Here is a 6,000-nt window from a genome sequence, read left to right on the forward strand (position 1 = left end):
TCTTCACCTAAAAATGAAACTGTTTTAGTTGAAGCAAATCTTAGAAAATCCTCAATACAAATACCAAGGCGTCTTAGTCAACTGAAGTTATTTCTAAAATTCCAGAAGATTGGTTATTAGAAAATATTATAGAAGAGCCAAAAATATACAATACTCAAATTAGAGAAATAATCCAAGATGGAACAGATATTAGATTAAGAATGAATAGATCAAATTCTTTGAGAAATCCTTTACGTCAAATGATTTATAAAGGATCTAATTCTAGACATTCCGTAGACAGACCTACCATTAACATAGACTTAACAAAATTAGATATTAATTCAAAAATAGCTAGACCTATTTATGAAAATAATTCCAATATAAAACTAGAAGAAGATTTTGATCCTACTCAATCACAAATACTCAATACTCTTACTAGACAAGAAACTTTTAATATTGATAAAAAATGGATTAATGAAGATTTTAATGCTAACTACAATAAACCTTTAAGAGAACGGTATTTTTCTACTTTTACAACAGAAGAAGTTATTAATTTTAGAACTCTTTATTATTCTTTTATAGAAGAAAATGAAATTAATATTTATTTCTTTGACTGGTTTGAAAAATATAGTAGAGAAAATAATATTATTAAAACCATTAACCCATTAACAAGAACTATAAAAATTTGGAAAACAATAAACAATAAGATTCATACTTCTGAATATCCTCCTACTTCAACGGTTAAGATAGCCGTAGAAGATATAGAAATAGAAGCCTGTCCTTTCAAAACTATTAATGAAAAAGAACATGATATTAATAAAAGAGATATTAAAAAATTACATTCTCAATTAAACTTTTCCAATATTATGCTAGAAACTATGTCAAAACAATTAACTTGCATAGAAGACAAAGATGTACCTTCTAGTAGTATGATTTCTAGCATACCAAAACCATTAGTTAAACCAATATATCAACTTAATACTAAATTAGATACAATAAATTTAGGAAACGAAAGTGATACAAAAATAGAAGAGATAAAATAATTATTATCCAAATTAACATTAGGAAAATCGTCTATTAACACAATAGATGATATTTCTCTCAATAAAATGAAGACTATTTATCCCAAAACTAGAACCTATTATCCAAGACCTTCTCTTGCTGACGTTCTTTATGAAGAAAGAGGAGAATTAATTCAAAATAGTTATTCAGGAAGTGACATCTGTGAATGGAACATAGATGGAATGAGTGAACAAAATATATTAGATTTTATTTGCCAAATGTCTATGGCAGCTAGTGTATATAAGAGACGTGGAAATTCTGATAAAGCCACAGCTATGACTTTAATACAAGGTTTCACTGGTCAGCTCAAAGGATGGTGGGATAATTTCTGGAGTCCCGCTGACAGAGAAGCCATATTAAATGCAGTTAAACAAGAAACTAGAGAAGAGGATGCAGTTGCAACTCTTATCTATACAATAATTCAACATTTTGTAGGAGACCCCAATACCTTTAAAGATAGGGCAGCTAGTCAGCTAGCTAATCTCTACTGTCCAACAATGTCTGATTATAGATGGTATAAGGATGTTTTTATGTCAAAAATTACTTTAAGAGGAGATGGATTTCAGGGATTCTGGAAGGAAAGATTCCTTGCAAGGTTACCTAAATTATTCTCTGAAAAAGTAAAAATGAAACTTGAAAATCATTTTGGAAATCCCATATCATATCATAGTCTTACATACGGACAAATTCATAGCATTATTATTGAAACCGGAATACAAGTTTGTAATGATTTTAAACTCCAAAATAAGCTTAGAAAAGAAGTGGCTACCAATAAAAAAGAAATAGGAAATTTCTATGAACAATATGGAGTAGAACCTATTAGAGCACCTAGTGCAGTCCGTAGAAAAACTCAAAAAGGACAAACCCATAACCAAAACTCCTATAAAAAACAAACTTATAAAAAGCATAAAAAGATCTATAAAAACCTTATAGAACAAATAAAACTTATTCAGAAAAGCCCAATACTATTTCAAAACCCAATAGAAAACCCTCTCAAAAGAAAAATATTACTTGTTGGAAATATGGACGTACTGGTCATTTTGCCAACAAGTGTAAAATACAAAATAAAATTAATGAACTAGAAATAGATGAATCATTAAAGAAAACCCTTATAACTATAATGATTAACTTTGAATCAGAAGAAAGTGATTCTACTTCTGATGAAGAAAGCAATACTGAAATCATTTATCAACTAGAAGAAGAAGACTCTAATTCTAGTCAAGAAGATGAATGTTGTTTAGGTCCAGGACTTTGTACCTGTACAGATTACAAAACTATTAATATGTTAACCTCTGAACAAACCCATACTCTTATTGATCTTATATCACAATTAGAAAATGGTCCTATAAGAACTGAATTTATAGAAAAATTAGAAGAATTATTAAAAAAAGGACGAAAAAGAGCAAGAAGAAAATAAAGAAATAAATTTAAAGGAAATATATGCTAGATTTAGGCAGCCTTCACCCATAACCGTTAAAGATCTACAAGAAGAAGTAAAAGCCTTAAAGAATGAAATTACAAATTTAAGACAAAATAATATTTCAATAGAATATAGATTATTAGAATTAGAAGGAATTGAAAAACTTAGAATCCAAATTAGTAATAATCAAACTTCTACATCTAATACTCCACCAATAGATAATAATTACTTAAATCTCATTACTACTCATAAATGGCATTGCACTATCAAATTACTGATTAAAAATGATGAATTTAATCTTATTGCTTTAATTGACTCTGGAGCTGATATTAACTGTTTACAAGAAGGAATTATTCCATCAAAATATTATGAAAAAACCTCAGAAAAGGTATTAAGTGCTAACAACTCTCATATGAAAATTAATTACAAACTTTCATTAGCAAAAATTTGTAAAAATAAAATATGTTATGAAACTTCATTTGTTCTAGTAAAAAATGTGAATATTCCTTGCATACTAGGAACACCCTTTTTATCATTATTATATCCTTTTACAGTAACAGAAAAAGGATTAGAAACACAAATCTTAAACAATACTTTATGTTTTGAATTTATATATCCGCCAAGATCAAGAGAATTAAATATTTTAAAAGAAAATTCTACTAGTATTATTACTAATAAAAAGAAACATATTAATTTTCTTTCTAAAGAAATTCAATATAAAAGAATTGAAGAACAATTACAAAATAAAAACCTTCAAGAAACTATAAAAACTATTTATAACAAAATTGAAAAAGAAATTTGAGAATTAAATCCAACAGCCTTTTGGCATCGTAAAAAATATGAAGTTTCATTACCTTATATAGATAATTTTGATGAAAAAACTATAAACACAAAAGCAAGACCAATACAAATGAATATTCAATATTTAGAATATTGTAAAAAATAAATTCAAGAATATTTAGAAAAAGGATTAATAAGAAATTCTAAATCTCCCTGGAGTTGTTTAGCCTTTTATGTTATGAATGCTGCTGAACAAGAAAGAGGAGCACCTAGATTAGTCATAAATTATAAACCATTAAACAAAGTATTAAAATGGATTAGATATCCTTTGCCTAATAAACAAGATCTTATTAAAAGATTAAACCATGCATCCATATTTTCTAAATTTGTTATGAAGTCAGGTTATTATCAAATTGGGGTGAAAGAGGAAGATAAATATAAAACCGGATTTTAATGTTCCCTTTGGTCACTATGAATGGAATGTTATGCCATTTGAATTAAAAAATGCTCCTTCCGAGTATCAAAATATTATGAATGATATTTTTTATCCTCATATAAAATTTGCATTAGTATATCTTGATGATGTATTAATATTTTCAAATTCTGTAAACCAACATATAGATCATCTGCATACATTTATTAATCTAGTAAAAGAAAACGGATTAGTAGTCTCAGCTAAGAAAATTAAAATATTTCAAACTAAAATTAGATTTTTAGGATATGAAATTTATCAAGGAACTATTACTCCAATCCAAAGGTCAATAGAGTTTGCCGATAAATTTCTAAATGAATTAAAAGATAAAACTCAACTTTAAAGATTTTTAGGATGTGTTAATTATGTAGCAGATTTTATACCAAATATTAGAATTATTTGTGCCCCACTATACACTCGTCTTAGAAAAAATCCAAACCCTTGGAATAATGACATGACAGAAATAGTAAAAAAAGTAAAATAAATAGTCAAAAGACTACCCTGTTTAGGAATTTCTGACTCAAAAGCTTATCTTATTGTTGAAATCGATGCGTCGGACTTAGGATATGAGGGGATACTTAAACAAAAAAATTTATCATCACCAAAAGAACAAATTGTCAGATATCATTCAGGTATTTGGCATCCAGTCCAACAAAAGTATTCCACTGTTAAAAAAGAAATTTTATCAATAGTCCTATGTCTTCAAAAATTTCAAGATGATTTATTTTCAAAAAGACTTTTAATTAGAACCGATTGTAAAGTGGCCCCTTCTGTTTTACAAAAGGATGTTAAAAATTTAGTTTCAAAACATATTTTTGCAAGATGGCAAGCTTTATTATCATGTTTCGACTTTGAAATAGAACATATCAAAGGAGAGAAAAACACATTACCAGATTATCTTACAAGAGAATTTTTACAGGAAAATGAGCAAAAGCATTAAAAGCTCAAAAGATCAATATAGATCTCCTGTGAGATCTAATTCAGACAAGACTATTATCAAAACTGGTCAAACCAGTACATCAAGACAATTATCGCATCGCCGACAGCTACAAGAAAGTTACCTAGTTCTCTCAAGACAGAAATTCCTATATCACCCAACAAAAAATTATCCCTCAATCCATCATAACTAGAAGCCATTAAAACTCCTTTACTCAACAAATTTAACCCTCTCATATCTTTAGGATCAAGTCCGAAGCCACAAAACATTCCTTCACCTTCAAAACAAATATCAAAAATTACCCCTCCAGTAGATACACCCACTGGATCTTACTCTTACCAAGAAGATTATGTCCAAAAAGATCATGACCTTGACATCATTATAGTCGAACCTGAGTGGAAAGATTTGAGCCCATCAACCTTAGCCACAAAACTGTTTACTGACCAACATCATTACCCCCCTTACTACCATAAAAGATTATTTTATGAATTTATTCTGGTAGACACCGATTCAATAGAGTTAACCCACACCAAAGATGAGCTAGGCTCTATTCAATTCTCAAAAGTCAAAATTCAAAAAATCCTTGCACCATCTGATTGGAATCAACCTTTATGCCAAGGAAAATCCTTTTCCAGAGAGTTCCAACCTCAACATTATACCTATTATGATTATATGTTAGCATGGACCAATATACTTTACCTCCAACCTAAAACCCATTCCTGGTTCTTCTGGTTTCGCAGGGGAATCTCATTAAAATTCCCAAAATGGTTTCTCCAATGGTTCCAAATTTGGGGACCTATAAGAGAGATATTTCCTCCCGAAGTATCTGAATATTATGATTATTTTAAATCAAAAACCACCTTTCAACAAAGTTACAGATTAATATCCTTTGTAGCTTCACAAAACATCACCTGGATTGCAACTTGGGATTATTTATATAGACGATCAAATGAAGAAAGTCCTCGGATTCTCACAAGAAATGTTAAAGTAAAATGGTGGAAAAAGTTTGACACTAAATTATTAAGCAAGAAAAGAATTGATGAATGGACAAGAAACAGTTCTTTGACAACAATCAAGACTTCTACCCATGACAAAGAATTATCTGATCAAGAAGTTCAATTCTTAGTTGATAAAAGAAAAATTATGGCAGAACTAGCATCCGCTACGTCTCAAGAAGAATTTGAAGAAAGATTAAAATTAATTCAATCACTTCAAGATGGTTCACAAGCCGAAGAAACTGGGTCTTCAAATTCAATATCTACTAATCCTTATCTTCGTAATGAAGACATGTTTGATTAAATCACTTGCAAAAAGTAGAAGAACAATTATTATGCCAGATGTCTCATCTAT

This window comes from Cajanus cajan, chromosome 5 (genome assembly GCF_000230855.2).
Source record: "Cajanus cajan strain Asha chromosome 5, NIPB_CcT2T_4, whole genome shotgun sequence".
In the NCBI taxonomy this organism is placed as follows: domain Eukaryota; kingdom Viridiplantae; phylum Streptophyta; class Magnoliopsida; order Fabales; family Fabaceae; genus Cajanus; species Cajanus cajan.